General features: G+C 36.4%; 1 protein-coding gene across 3 annotated transcripts in view; it reads left to right on the forward strand.

Annotated features, from left to right (window-relative positions):
- The first annotated feature begins 2680 nt into the window (after positions 1–2680).
- The window catches only part of LOC126854987 (protein capicua homolog), a 52234-nt gene continuing 38238 nt past the window's right edge, over positions 2681–16676 (forward strand). For 2 of the 3 annotated variants that reach the window (XM_050602235.1, XM_050602230.1), the window contains exon 1: positions 2682–3541. The gene's annotated coding sequence lies outside the window, so the exon portion shown is untranslated. Of the gene's footprint in view, positions 3542–16676 lie in introns of all 3 variants that reach the window. The other variant, XM_050602234.1, reaches the window with a different exon arrangement.

Genomic DNA, 16676 nt, shown 5'->3' on the forward strand with positions numbered 1-16676 from the left:
TATCTCGTTATTTAATTTAAATATCGCGCGCAATTAGACGCAAAGCGGCTAACTTCATCTTTTGCCTTGTCTGTTGCAACGAGAAAGACAGAGAAAGAGAGAGAACGATGAGCGGACCGCGTATTTCAATCGACGATACGGCTGTGATGTTGCATCGCATTGTGCGAATGTCAGGCTTTTCCTGCGTGTGAAAATTCGTGTGTACAGTGTCTTTCGTACGTTTTATTTATATTATATACGTATATACGTGTAATTAAAACATGCGTATAAAGAACAATCGTGACGGACGCAATACTGGACGGATGCGCGATAAGCTCGTTTCTTTTGCGCCACAATGCGTTTTACGTGCAAAATCGCACACAGCGATATATGTTTGGGAAAATTGTCAATTTACCGTACTACAGTATTAAAAAATCATTATCGCGTCTGTAGACGAAACTGATTTCAATATAGGTACATCGAGTATGTATATATATATCTTCCTTTATCTCTCATTTTCGAATCAACGCTTTGATTCTGATATTTAACGAAATATTCTTGTATAAATGTATCTTTTTATACGAATCATTATATACGCTATCGTTTGTTTTCGATCGAGTTTTCAAAGTTTATATATATATATATATATATATATATATATATATATATTCATAAATTTCTATTTTTAAACGCGGTCCATTTATAAATCATCACTAGATACATGAATTCTCGTATATATGTAATCTTCCCGCATTCCTTTCCTTCTTTCTCTTCCTTTACATCTCTCTCTCTCTCTCTCTCTCTCACTCTCTTTCTCTCTGATTCTGGCAACCGGACAGCTGGAATCGGTCAAATTACGCGACGTCTGATGCCGCTGATGGAGGGATACGCGTGCGGGTGTAGACGCGACGTAACACACGTAACGCCAAAGGTATCCTATCATTTTTCTTGCCTCGGGTGCGCAATCGCCCGTTCTTACGTCACACGCGCTCGCGTTCTCTTCGCGGTCGCTCGAAAGCGCGCGCGTTTGTTTCCGCGGAACAGTGAATAACCTCTCGACAGAGTTCGTTCTCTCTCTCACACACACACACACATACACACACACATGTCCGATCGCACGCGCGTGCACCCACACATATGAATGCCCAGGCTCCTCCATCTCGCCTTTCCTCCTCTAATCTCGCTCCTCTCACTCACTCTCTCTCTCTCTCTCTCTCTTTCTTTCTCGATGCGCACCGCTGCGCGTTTTCTCCTACGGATCTCAAGAAAGCTATACGGCTCACACTATCTTTTGGCTGTCCTTGTTCCACCTTGAAACGGAGCGCTTGGCTCCGCTTGATACGGCGAGAACTCGCCACGCGTGTGTTCTCCGTAACGCGTGTACCTCCCCCTCCCTCTCTCTTTCTCTCTCTCTCTCTCGCTTTTTGATCTTCCTCTGGGCGGCTCTGTCGGCCTGCCCGGCCAGCCTCTCTTGTTCATTCTCCTTCGTCTCCCACATGTGTACGTACGCACATTCAGGAACGTGAGTGTGCAGGTGCAGGCGCTCGTTCCTGAAAGAATTTCCTGCGCAGCGTTCTTTCGTCAGTCCCATCTCAATTCACATTTATTAAAAAAAAAAAAAATACGAATATATTGTTATTTTAATAATTGAAAATTAAAAAGGTAAAATTAAGGCCCCCATTTTTTCCCGTTTATTCGACGTGCAACTTGATGATATCAGACATTTGTAAATTGAAGGTTAACTTTCGCTTGCTCTTTTTTTCATATTAAAAATCATCATGATAAAATTTTTCTTTTATTACTATTAAATCGAAAAATATATATTTTTATGCGCGAATAGCAATATTCAATATATTTAACAACTGAAAACATTATGCGCGCGGACGCGGATTGTATTAGTAATATACGAAAGATAAAAATACGCAATATGTGTCATATGTATAATATAACTATGGGAATCATTTGTCCCTGCACGAGCTTATATACATTTTTAACGAAATTTCTGTGAACGCTATGAATATATATCTCATATACGTTACTGTTTCGCGGATAGCAGCGATCGACAAAGTGTTAGTCACCTCAAGGACGTTACTCGTAATTGGGATAGGTCGGATGGGACCATCGACGTGCAACAAAGGAAGAACGCTGCGCGCGGTGTGATAAAGTGGAAGAGCGGCGACCGCGACAAGGAAGCGACGAGCGAGAAGAAAGAGAGGGAAGGAGAGAGAAAGAGACAGAGAAAGAGTGAGTGACGGAGAGGGAGGGAGAGCGAGAAAGAGAGAGAGCATTTCAAGTTACGATAGAAACCTATACCGTGGATGAGCGCGAAAGAAGGAAAAGAGAGGATATGGAGTGACCGACAGAATACATACGAAAAAAAAACGCAAACGTGAAAAAAAGAAGTAATTGGACTTGATTTCGACATAGGGCGCGTTCCACTTAATGACCGCAACGCTCACGATATCATTTCATCCTTGTTGTTCACCGAAAATTGAATAAAGACAGATTATACTCGCGAGCATTGCGGTCGTTAAGTGGAACGCACCCGTAGAAAAGAAACACTGACGCGTGTGCGTGAGAAAGAGAGAGAGAAAGAGAGAAGAGAGAGAAAGAGAGACGCGAAGCGCGACAATCGCAGCGAATGGTGATGGGAGTTGGCGGGGGAAGCGCGGTGGGAGGTGGAAACGCACAGGAGTGGGGATCGAACGGGGAGAGCTCGCGCCGGTGCTATGAATCTCTGTAAATGGCGCCTAGCCGCGAGCGTCGACACGTCACGTTCGTCACGGATTCCTGTCTCTCTTTCTCTCTCTCTCTCTCTCTTGTTCCTCGGGTTAGTTTCGCGAGTGCGGGTTTCTCGTACGTAATCTACGGTAACGACGCTAAACATATTTCAATTTCGTACAAACTGTACGAGGTTATACGTCGCGTAATCGCGAGAGTGTGTGTGCGTGCGTGTGTGTGTGCGTGTGCGTGCGTGCGTGCGTGCGTGCCTGCGTGCGTGCGTGCGTGCGTATATCATCCCGCTCCTGTCCCCTTTCTCTTCTCCTTATCCCATTTCCCCTTTATTCGCTCCGCTCGGCCCATCGTCCGAGCTCCCCCCTCATCCCTCTCTCTCACTCACTCATTCGCTCGCTCGCTCGCTCGTTCGCATAAAGAGTCTCATGCGCGTTCGGTTGTGCTTCTCCGCGACGAAGTGATCGTGCTTCTTTTCCTGATGTGTGCGCATCAATGCTCAGTGGCGCCCTTTGTCGAATTCGCATGCAAGCAACATGGAGGAAGGTGCGGTTGTGCTACGATAGTGGTTTCCAAGTGAGGAGAGTGCTACACAACGACAGCAGCGCCGTCACGGTGCCCGGAACGACGAGTATATCGGCTTCTATCGTCTCCGCGTCCGCTATTTCCTTTACCTTCTCCTCCACCTTCTTCTTTTCCTCCTCTTTCATCTCTTTCTTCCTCGGCGGCGAACACGACGGCGACGGCGACAACGACGACGAGTCGACGCGCCGAGCGCTCTTTTGCCTTTGTGTGAGCCGGCGATTTTTCATCACTGCTCAACCTACAGGTAAGAAATTCTATTCGAGTTTTGAAAACTCTAGAAACGCTCGCATCTCTTCAATTCCCTTCCTATTTATTATGAATCCGACTATCCCGATATCGGAGTAATGACAGAAGTGTTTATGTCCGCAATGACAGAGTTTAATGTCGGTTTGTACCCTTCTTGTCATTGTAATAGACGCGCAATACACACACTTTAACCTTGTATAAATTATTTTTATGAATGTTGAGAAGTGAAAATGAGATTCTCGAGCGATTCTTTGATTTTCTCTCTCCGACTCTAACTTTTATAAATATTCAGCTAGTGAAGTTATCCAGATAATGAGGAATAATACGGATATAACCTTGCACGATTATTTTTTGTCTTAATTAGTAAGGTTATTTCCACTTTGATATGTTTTTAAAAATGAAGGAGAAACGCGATTATGTGATTTGGATATTTGTTCATCAGTGTTTACGTCTCTTGTATTTGATTGACGTTTTTAAAAATAGGTCACTATGGCTCTTAACAGTATATAGCGACATACTCGAATTCAATAATGACAAACAAACAAACAAACGCTACTGTTACTTTGAAGTCACAGAATTTGTCAGAGAGTTAAGATCACGAAAAAACCCTTAGGTGAAATAACTCTTAGAAAATGACGAGCATCTTCTACGAATGATAAACGTTAAAGTTGAAAAAAAAACAAAAAAAAAAAAACGAGAGATCGATCGAATAAATCTTACGCATCTCGCGCGCTTTGTACTTTAAAAATTATGGTCAATGGTATGTTTGGAAAATTACGCGATCAACATTCACGAAAATTAAAATCGATCGAATTTCACATTCTAGAATGAAGTTAATCTTTTCGTTTCTACTTTCTTTATCTATCCTATCTTCTTCATCTATCCATCTTATTCTATTCCCATCTTTAGAATAGAAGAGCTACCGACAATAAGTTTTTCTTTCCGGGGTGGTGGCGGCGGCGGCGGAGGGGAGGGATTAAATTCTCGAGATTTTTGTAGTTGGCACATTTCTCGCGCGAGTTCATCCCTCGGGAATCGCGCGCGCGACACGACGAATACGTCCACAAATCGATACGCCACTTCGGCTAGTTACGCTGGCTCGCGCTGCTCTTTAACGTATATCGATAAGCCCCCCCCTCCCCTCCCCTCCCACCCCCACCCCACCCCTCAGAGACATATTATCGCCGTAAATATGCGGTGCGATCGTTTGTTATGCACTAACCCATTATGGGGCATTTTTCATGTATTGGTACACAAAATAATGGATAAATACTTTGAATCGTTTAAAAGTGTCAATTATATTTATGATCCTGCGAGACAATTATGAAAACATATTATTAAAATGGAAATTAAAAACTTGGCACACTTGCTTCTTCACTTTTTTATTTCGCAGCTCCTTTTCAGAGCAAGCGGGTTTTTCAATTTCAGCTTCCTCGTAGATGAAGCTTCCTGAGCGAAATAAAATGATAAGGAAGTAATGCGCAAGTTTATAATTTATACGTTTTTTTTTTTTTTTATATATTTTTATATAACTCAGAAAATTTAGAGATCATATTATAAAGGTAGAAATTTAAAATTTCATACAAAATGAACCCTTCCATCAATTCTCATCAATAAATTCAATACCAACCATTTAATGATACTCTATCCATGTAAAAGAATTAAGCTTGAGCTCTTAAAATTTACAGAAGTTAGATCATGCACAGACATTTCTCAAAAAATTAAAAATTTCATAAAAAATTAATTCTTTCACCGAACCTCGTCAAATTAAATACTAATCATCCTTTGATAATATTCTATTCAATTTAAAAAATTTAGCCTGATATCTCAAAATGTGTAGCTTTTAAATTAGAGAGCTTGCACAGACATTTTTTGAAAAATTAAAATTGCTTTAAAATCAAGAAACACTGTATGAATTTTTATAAAAATGACAGTAAATAAGCGTGCTATACTTATTTACTTGTGTGCCAAATTGCAATGCTATAATTGAAGCAGTTTTTGAGTTATAGACATTTGAATTTTTGGTCAATCCGTACATACAATACATATGGGACATTTTCAAAAAATTTGATTTCGCGACGTATTGGAACATTTTGAACATTAGCATAGAAAACACTGGAAACAAATTTTTTTTGTGAAAACAAAATTTTCTCTATGGTTGGATTTGAAAATATCACGCTTTTAGCCGTTGCATATCACAGATAAGATTTCAGGATCACAGATACTGAAATAAGAAACGTTTCTAAAATCTATCTTTTAATTTATTTTTATAATTAATTTATTTTTATAACTAACTGCTTTAAAAACACCTTACTTTTTCATTTCCACGTCTTGATCTGGAGAATACAATCGTGAGATTGATATATAGAATAAACCGTAATGCATATTCATGTTCATATTTTTTTTTTCGGTAAACGAATTTCGTATATCCATGATAAGAAATAAAGTCAGGGTCACCGCGGTCTGTCCTTGATCAGAAGTGCGAATTCTTTGTCAGGAAGCGAAAAGACGATGATCCCCTCAATCGTGTTGTCATAAAATGCATCGTAAAACGCATCTTATCGGCCATTCGGTCATCCGTACGATTGTTCGTTCGTTCATTTGTCTGTTCAATCAACTGGGAAAGCAACTGTGCGTGCGTGCGTGCGTGTGCGTGTGTGTGTGTGTGTGGTGAGAGAGAGAGAGAGGGAGAGAGAGAGAGAGAGAGAGACGGCCAACATGCACTACGCGTGGTAAATTGCGGATAAGGTCGAGAAGTAAAGGGAAGCTTCTTACGCCGATCGTATTACATGTGGAGCGACTTATAGCCGCCAAGACTCGGCCTTTTCCCCCTTCGTACATGATATTAAGAATTGCGTGCGAGAATCGCTTTCGCGTAATACAATGGGAAAAGTTCACTCTTGCGAATCGTTTCGTTGCGCTCCGGAATTATACGCGTAGCCGATAACGACATATGCATGAAACAATTTTCAATAGAAACGTGATGTTAGAAAAAATGTTACAATATGTATGTCGAGGATATTATTGTGCACAATTAAAATTTGTAAATTAAAATTTGTTAACGTTTCATTATTCTTGCCGATGGAGCAAGTTCCCAATCAATAGAAGTGTCGCCATCAAGTCGCGACAATTATTATTATTTATTATCCAACCATAAAAAAAAAAATTGTCTAATTTTTTTTTGGCAAGATAGGTGTATGTATGAATATAGAGTGCATAAAGTAATATGTTAATTGTGCATATAAAATTCGAGACAATTATTTATTACCTTCCACGGTTATGATTTTCCAATGTTTAAAATTTTTGCAACATATATACATATTGAGAATAGTTAAAACTTGTTCAATTTAAAGTATGACGAAAAAGAAAAATTAGGAAAATTAATAAACATACTCAGCAAATATATGTAATGGAAAATATAAAAACATTATATGTGTATTTTCTTGTTATATGTATTTTCTCTTTTGTTAGCCGCTAAAATAAAGCTTTTCATTTCGTTGATGGCAATAATCTTTTTTTGTGTATTTTTTTTTCGAAACGCATTGATTTTGACATATCGAGAAAAAAAAAGCAGGAAAGAAAAGGAACGGGAAAAACGAGGAAAGTAAATAAATCGTTGCTCGGTTGAAGGCATAGATGAAAATGCAATTAGACTCTGCGTTACGCACGGCTGATGCGAAACTGCTAATGCGTGCTTGCAAACGAGTGTTTGTACGAATGAAATTCGAAATGTAAACGTCGAGAGTATACGACGGAATCTACTTGAAAATAGACGTCGGCCGTGGAGGTAGACGACCGTCGGAATCGTTTTAATCAACCGACGACGTAAATATTCGTGGATCGTTATCCGTCTGCGGTCGCGTTGCGTGGTTCGCCTCATATCGCTGCAAAATACACGCTGCCTAACATTAAGTTAGGCCCGCTAATTACGCGTAAACACGCGTAAGATCAAGTTACCTCTTTGAGACTCGCTTCTGGACTATACGAGATATCCATGGACGAAAAATATTGAGTTGCCTTCTCTTTGGTAACTGGGTGGAAATATGTTTTGCCCATTTCGTCATGTCGTATTATGTTATATAATTGCGTATTAATTACGCGTATATGTAAGGCGCATATATATTATTCTAGTTTCTACTGATAATTCGATAATTTTCTTACACTTTATTTTTATCTTGATTTATCATCAAAAGATTATTATCATATACAGGATATATTATCATATACATACCCGGCATCAATCGCATTCACCGTCGTGTACAGGTAAAGCAGGCAAAACTGAAGAGAAAAGTCCTGTATCATTTTTTTCTATAATGCTTAATAAGAGAGTTATTATTGAGTGAAATCTGACCTATCATCGCCGATCTTTAGCTGATTGGTGAGCCGCGCGCCTGGTAGTGTGCGTGAGCGCTCAGATGTCGACTCACCGACATGCGCCCGGCTGAAGATCGGCGATGATAGGTCAGACTTCACTCAATAATAACTCTTTTAGTAAGCGTTATAGAAAAAAATGGTACAGGACTTTTCTCCTCAGATTTGCCTGCTCTATCTGCATACAACGGGTGATGCGATTGATGCCGTACACCCTGTATATATATATATATATACACACACACACGTTGACAGTTTATAAATATATTGTAAATGTATTGTATAAATGTATTTTATATTTTTAAAATTTTAATCAAATAATTGCGATTACACACAAACATACATATATTTTTTTATTGACAAAATTCATAGTACAATACTAGTGAAAAAAAAAAATTAATATAATTGACACACGTCCATTATTTTACACCAAGTTTTATTTTTGTAATTTTGTTTTTGTAATTACAAAGTAGAATTTAAACAAATAATCGCAATTACACACACATACACACATTTTTTTTATCAATAAAATTTATACAATACTACTGAAAAAGAAATTAAAATATCTCACACGTCCGTCTTTAATATTTTACACTTCCATCAAGTTTTATCTTTGTAATTATATTACAAAGATTAGAAGAAATTAGTAGAATTTAAAAAAATAATCGCGGTTATACACACGCGCCCGCACACACACACACACACACACACACACACACACACACACACATGTATATTTATTGACAAAATTCATAGTCCAATACTAATGAAAAAAAAATTGAAATAGCTGACACACATCCATCTTTAATATTTGACATCTTCACCAAGTTTTATTTTTGTAATCATATTACAAAATCGAATATAATTGCATGAATATCATAATCATATTTTAATGAGTTTCGTCATAATAGAATTTGCTGAATTAGATGTGAAGGAAAATCGATAATCTTTACGAAGAGAAAATTCATAGTACTAGCAAAGGTTGAAGTCGTCTATCCGCGAATATCCATACAATGTACAGTAGAGGAACGTGTATGTGCACGCGCGTGACCTGTAGAAACCTGTTTCTCCGTGACAAGTTATTTGGATCGCGGGCGATTCTCTCGTCGTAGGTTTAATTTCTGCACCGAGCGTGCCGGCGCATGCGTCACGGCACGACTCCTCTAGCTTCTCTGCTATTCTCACCGAATAATTTACGGCACGTGAGCTCCATGGGATCGAACGCGTTTGTGAGAGCTGGCCCCGGCATTGCGGGTGAATCAGAGAGAAGAGGGGGGGGGAGAGAGGGGGTGAGGGAGGGTCACGCGCGGAGTGCGTTAGGCACGACAGTTAAGCTCATACTCTCTTTATTACTCGTTTAACGCTAAACGTCATAGACTGTAAATACCATCAAGCACATACATGTCGTATACATGAGTTGTAAACAAGCTTTAAGTATAAGAGAGTTAGTGTATGAAAAAAAAAAAAAAAAAATGTCATTAGACTAAAATTTTTTTCGATGCTTAAAAACTTGTAAAAAAGTTAGCATCTTTAATAGGATATTCTTATGTACAAGGTATTTTATAAGTGATGGGCAAAACTTCAGTAATGGATTTCTAATGCTTAGAGAAGAGAAAGAGAAAGAGAAAGAGAGAGAGAGAGAGAAAAAGAAGTTATATCAAGATAGATCCGAAAGTGATTAATTTCTGAATTATTAAAATTTTTATGACAAAATTCTCGTCACATCGTCTTATTGTTAGGGGATAAGAGGATAAGTAGAGGTAGATCAATTGCTTGGCTCATGAGATTTGAATCCATTGGACTTTTATTGTGAGGTTATGTAGCGTATTCGTCTGCAATGGATGATGTAGAAACTCTCCGCGGCCGAATTGTGACAGCTTTTCACACGATACGCCAGAAATTTGAAAACGCGTTCGTGACTCAATGAGATGATGAGCCGAGTTTGTATTGAGACAGAAAGTGGACATTTTCTCTAACACGATGTGAAGAAAATTGTGTCACAAAAACCTTAATAACTTAGAAACTAATCATTTCTAGACCTATATTGATATAATTTTATTTTTCTAAGCATTAGAAATTCATTACTGAAGTTTTGCCTACCATTTATGAAACACCTTCTATGATATCCTTTTTACCGCAATTAGGGTTGCCACCCGTTCTTTAAAATAAAGTATTGTACGTTATTTTGGACGAACATATTTTACACTTTGTAAAAGTAATAAAGTACGCTAAAATACTCTATTTTACGAATACTAAGTTTTCATTATCATTTTTACGGTGATGTCACCGTTTCACGCATTGAGCGCATAGATCGCCTGGAAATTTATAATTTATAGATTTTCAGGCGATCTATACGTTCAATGCGTGAAACGGAAAAGCTTTTCTAAATTTAGTTAAAAATGAATTGCTAATATATTTAAATTTAAATATTGATTGTAAAGATGCTATAAAAGTCTCTTTGAAAAAGACAAACACTTATTAGATATTGCTAAAAGTAATAAAAAATATGTATAAATAATATAAAAAATATGTATTTTTTTTTATTCGGTGTACTTTTTTTTGTTCTTAAAAGAGTTACGTACGTTATTTGTTTTAAAAAAAGGTGGCAACCCTAACCGCAATACATAAAGTTTCTATATATACAAGGTGTCACAGAATTAAGCCGACAAAGGAAAATTATAAAGGCCATTAAAACCAATTTTGTCAATAAACTCATGTTCGTAAATGAATCGTTTTGGCACTAAAGTATCAAAGATTAACAAGGGAACCTTGCGAACCCGAAAATTTTGATTTTGATGAAACTTTACACACATAGAGAAAGGGGGAGGTAAATAGATTAATGTAGAAATTTTTAGTTGCGACTCAAAAACGATTTTAATGGATGAAATCACACCTCTCACATGTAGAGTGGTTTTTTGCTTTTTTCGATATATCTTGAAAATTATTCGAGGTATCAAAAAATGTTTTATACAAAAGCTTCCTAGTAAAATGGCTCATTCGTGGATTTATTGACAAAATTGGCTTGTTTTGGTGTCTTTTATAATCACCTGAAGTTTGTTGGCTTAATTCTGGGATACCCTACATATAATGATATACGTACTCTTCATACGTAAATAAAATATTTGATAAATATTAAAAATGAGAGAGAGAGAGAGAAATTAATTTTGTAGGAATTATATAATTTTGTTCAACATACAAATGCAATGTATGTCAGAAGTATCGTGCGAATCGTCCTTATGTAGAGCATTTCGTAAATACGAATCGCATAAGCGCATGAAATCTTGATTCATCGACGAACAAAAAGAACTTTTGCTGTTCACGGATCACCAATGCAGCATGCGTGAGTGAACTAGATGACAATTTTTATGCGCGATAAAACCAGGTAAATGTTTCAAGAAGGGAGACGCGTAGCTTTGGCATCTCGCTAAATTCAATTGAATCCGCGCAATTAATATTACTTATTAATTCCTTCGATATTGTCTCGAGTATTCGGATAACAGTTTATCCGAATGCGTTACATCTATTCAAAACAAATTTCAATTTAAGATATCTGTCTTTTGAAGATGAATTAATAAACATTCTATACATATATCCGACATTTATGTGATATGATATATAATAAAATAAAAAAAAAAAATTGAAATTGGTATTAAACGAGAAATTTTTTTTTTAATTTACTTAGATTTAGATACAGTTTTATACAGAATTTATTTAGATACGGTTATCGAAATTTCTTGCAGAGAAAAAGTTTATTGTATTTAATATATCATTAATATATGATTTTTTATTATGTATTTTTTGAATATTATGTATAATCAGTCATTCGTAAAATTACAGCACATGTTAAGCCCGAATCACACTAGCGATTAGCAGCCACGGCCGCGATTGCGATTGCATCTGCGATTGCGATTCTCAGCTAATTAAAAAGCATTGAATGATGCGATTGGAGCATAATGCAGATGCAATTGCAGTCGCGTCCGCGAACCGCTAGTGTGATTCGGGCTTTAAATCTCTTCTAACAAAAGTTGACAATTTTTGGGGGAAAAATATGTTGAATAAAAAAAAAACACATGGATGCTATTTCAAATAATATGGATACTATTTCAAATAATTAATTTTTCCATTCGAATATTCCATATTGAAACAAAAAAATAAACCAAATATGTGCAAATTATATATGTATATACAGGGTGTCCCGAAACTTTTGACACACCCGAAGTGTGAAGGTAGATTGAGCCAAACTGAGTCGAAAAGTCCTGTACCATTTTCCTCTATAACGCTTCGGAAAGAAGTTATTATTGAGTAAAGTCTGGCCAATCATCGCCGATCTTTAGTCAAGCGCACGTTGGTGAGCCACGCGCCTGATGGTGTGCGCGAGCGTTCAGCTGTTACAGCGGCGCTTCATTACCAGGTGCGGCTTACTGACGTGTGTCCGGCTAAAGATCGGCGCTGATTAGTCAAACTTTACTCAATAATAACTTCTTTCTGAAGCGTTATAGAGGAAAATAGTACAGGACCTTCCGACTCTTTTCGGTCCAATCTACCTTCACACTTCAGGTGTGTCAAAATTTTTGGGACACTCTGTATATATTAAGCTTGTAAATTTTCTTTGACATTAATAAAAATTTTAATACTATTTAATAACTTTTTACACACACACAAATTTAATGTAAAAATGAACAAGATTTTTGATCAAACAAAGATATCTTTTTTAATAAAATATGACTTAAAATTGATTTCAAATATAATATTATATATAATGCATTTTAAAATATCATTGAAGGAAACAATCGTTTTTGGGAGGAAAATTTCATTGACTTACAATTTTGTAACTATCGACTTGATTGAGTTTCATTTGTATTCATCGTTTTTCAGTGATAATACACTGATTGTATTTAAAAGATAATAAAAAACTTCAACCATATTAAACGTGTAAGTTACGCGTACATATAATTCTTGATGAAAACCAATATGCTTCCTGCGTTTATATTTTCGATTATTGACTCAAATTATCTTTTCCACAGTAAGAGAATTAAATGAGAATTGTCAAGCAATTGCACGCTCGTCTACCTTGTTCGTTCCGTATTCGCGGATCGATTCGCGAAGGTGCCCACACCTTCGTTCGGAATAAAGCGGGTGGAACTCTCTCTCTCTCTCTCTCTCTCACTCTCCTTCTCTAAGTCACGCGGCTGCCGGGGGTCTTTCTTATTCGACGGCTCGTCCGAACCTGGTGAAATCTGTTGCTAACCGGGCGGGCGGCGACGCTTCACAAAGAACTACAAGGAAGCGCGTCGAGACGCCGCGCGGCGACACGCAATTCCTCGTGGTTTATTCGCGCGCACATGAATGCGTGCGCGCGCAAACGCGAATGTGAAGGTACGCGTATGTGTGCGTTATTAACACACGGCGGGTATACGTAATAGCGACGTTACAAGCGGGTATTCTTTTAATAGACGATGGAATAGGCTTAATAGACGCGCGCTAGACGCGCGTTGTCCACGGTCAATGCTTGGCACATGCCGTACATGCGGCACTGCGAACATTGAATGAAATATTTTCAAAGGCATATATCGCAGGCTCAGGCTGCACGTAGTACGACTATATCGTTACGATACGTATACACGGATATAACTAGAGCAGAGAGAATTGTTATGGTAAAGCTATCTTGGATTGAAAAATCTTTAACGTATAATATAAAAGAGAAGAACGCACGCATATATGTATAAAAGAATATAGTATGGAATAAAATCTTTTTTTTATTTTTCAACTTTATTCACAATTTTTCTTTATAATGGACTTATTTACCACGAAATAATTTCTCTATGAAATAATTTTTTTGATATACCCTTTTTTTTCACTTTTATTTTAATTATGGTATCGACTATATAAATAAGTAGAATAAAATTGGATATATAATCTCCTTTTGATATTTTTCAATTTTGTTTATAATTATAACATAATTACATAATTGGAACAAGTAATCGTTGAAATAAAATTTAAGAATTTGAGCAAAGTTGTTCTCTTGAGAAATAATAGTCTTCAGAATTTTGTATTAAAATGGAATTTTTTTTGCAGACAATTTTACTTAAAAAAAAAAAAAATACAATTTTGTTTTATAAGAAAATGAAATATTTACTATAACAAGATTTTTCTAATTGTATTCATAACACTGTTTAAAATTATAAATTCTTGCATTACAGCCAAGTTAGATAGCAGAAAAATTTAAAATTCTATTCGCACTTGCGATTCCAATTGCAGATTTGTGCTAAACTTTTAACGGTTTGAGTGCAAGAAGCTTTGCGATATTTTCATTTAATATGTATCACGAATTAAATTTACATGATAATATTATTATCAATGGAAGAATATTGTCATGCGCAGTAAGGGGAATGGAAATTTCATAGTAGCTAGTCATTCCATAAATCTATGGCTATCTTATTCTGACTCATGTTATGTTACCAGTTGCAAAAAAACTATGATGGAATGTTAGGAATATATGAATATATTTAAATGACGTGTCCACAATTGAAGCATATATCAACAAACGTAACGTACATTGTGCAATTACATGCATTGTACATTTTTTTTTTTTTTGCTTTTGTTACAAAAACTCAAGTGCTTTTAAACTATTCGAAATCTCAGCTCTCTCATTCGTAAAATATAATCGCTTCCCGTTTAAAAACTATTATAGTCTCGACAGTTTGGTATTAGGATTTTCGTCTTGAAATGTTCTAAGGAATCTGCCATTAAAAGGAAATTTGGTAGTTTTGGGACACCCTGTATATGGAATTTTTGCGATATTAGAATATCTTACTACTTGAACACTCCATTATTCGAAAATATTTTTCTCGCCAAGTGTCTTTTCTTCTATTAAAAGTATATATTTGATACATTTTAATGACGACAATTGGCTCGTCAAACTTGAACATTACAATTTTTAACAAAAGTATTAAAGTTAATTTTTTTTGCAATAGCAAATAAGATATTGAGAAAAAGATTTAACGCATTGTCAATACAGTAATAGATTATAAAATTATGAAGAATAAATATCTTTAAATTTGAAATAAATTAGTTCATAATTGTTAAAGTTTGAAATAACTATAATATCTTGAAAAATATACGTTTTGTGGAGAATAAATTTTAAAAAGTTTCATATGAATATAACAAGAAGTATGTTTATCTTATCATGAGTCATCGATTTTGGTGCAATCTTCATCATTGCTTTTTGCGTGCGAGTCTTTTTCGGTGATGTAGCTCTCATCTTTTTCAAAAGCATACATGACAATTTGAATTTATATAGAAATGCTCATATAATGTCTATTATTTGTATTGTAGTATTGATTTATTGAATACACGAGTTTGTTTTGTGTTCTTATGGTTACATTTGTGGAGGGCACAAATATATACAGGCACACATACACACACGCGGCCGCGCGCGCGTGCGTACGATCTTCCAAAAAATCATGGTCAAAAAATCAAAAGTTTAAAGGTCATCTAAGAAATAAATTTTTAAACTTAAAGTTGGTCGAAACAAACTTTTCACAGATCTGTAATACTTATGAGCGTTTAAATCTATTTCACTTAAATTTTTATATCTTTTTTTTTTTGTTAATCTTTTAGAGAATTTTAACGTACAACTGTGGGAAAATATTCTAAAAAATATTGTATTTTTCTCCAATGATTTAAAAAAATGTAAAAAGAAAACAAGTTAGTTTTGATCAATTTAGATCAATTATTGTTTTATATAAATCGTCTGTTTCGCGAAATGGAAGGATCTTCTCTTCGCGCAAATGTTTCGCGAAGGAAAGGTATAACTTTGCCGTATATAAATAATATTACCGTACTTGACGGTTTGATACTCGCAAGTTGTAAATGTCTGAAATCTCACCTGACGAATGCATAAAAATTATGTCGTGAACAGTGAACGTATTACCAACTCAAAGCATGATATGTAATACGCAGGAGATTATGGATGACGCAAGCAAGCGTACGGTGATTGATTCTACGTCGGTTATAATAATAGCGTATGTGTGTACATGTGTGTGTGTGTGTGAAGGGGTGATGTGACGATGCTGCTGCCGAGCAGTCTGGCCTTCTACTGATTACGGGGTGCGGAGGCAATATCGTAGGAGGACAATCGCGATTTCTTTACCAATCCTCATCATCGCACGGCGTCCGTCAGCGTCACGATTAGCTTTAAAGATACTTTCTACTGGTATATTTTGAGTAGGTCATTAAAAGTTTTTTTTTCTTTTTTTACAAAACGATACAACCGTGTGATACAAACGGGTAGCGATAAAAATCTGCGATCGAGATATCACGCATTCTTAACGATATCGGAATATCACAAATTCTTAAAAAATTATATTTTTTTAGATTAAAGAAACTCACATTTCGAAGAGTAAGTAGATAAATTATATTATTATTGAAATGATGCGCGCGCGCGCGCGCACACACACACACACAAGCCCGCGCACGCGACGACGACCAAAAACCCGTTATTTATTTTGAAAGTTAAGGATTCGACGCACACAAATATCGATGAAAACGATTCATCCTTTCATTTCACCTCGGCCGATATCGAGATAAGATTGAGCATAATTGCACGCGACGAGGAGATAAGGGAGTCCATGTGAGGTCCACCATAACGGACACCACTCGACAGGACTTGGCGACTTTAAATATCGCCTGTTCTCAGATACTCTCAGTTATCTCTTTTTTATTGTTAGGCTCTTTTTTTCCGCATTTATGTAATCGGAGCG

The sequence above is a fragment of the Cataglyphis hispanica genome, chromosome 15 (assembly GCF_021464435.1).
Source record: "Cataglyphis hispanica isolate Lineage 1 chromosome 15, ULB_Chis1_1.0, whole genome shotgun sequence".
Taxonomy (NCBI): Eukaryota; Metazoa; Arthropoda; class Insecta; order Hymenoptera; family Formicidae; genus Cataglyphis; species Cataglyphis hispanica.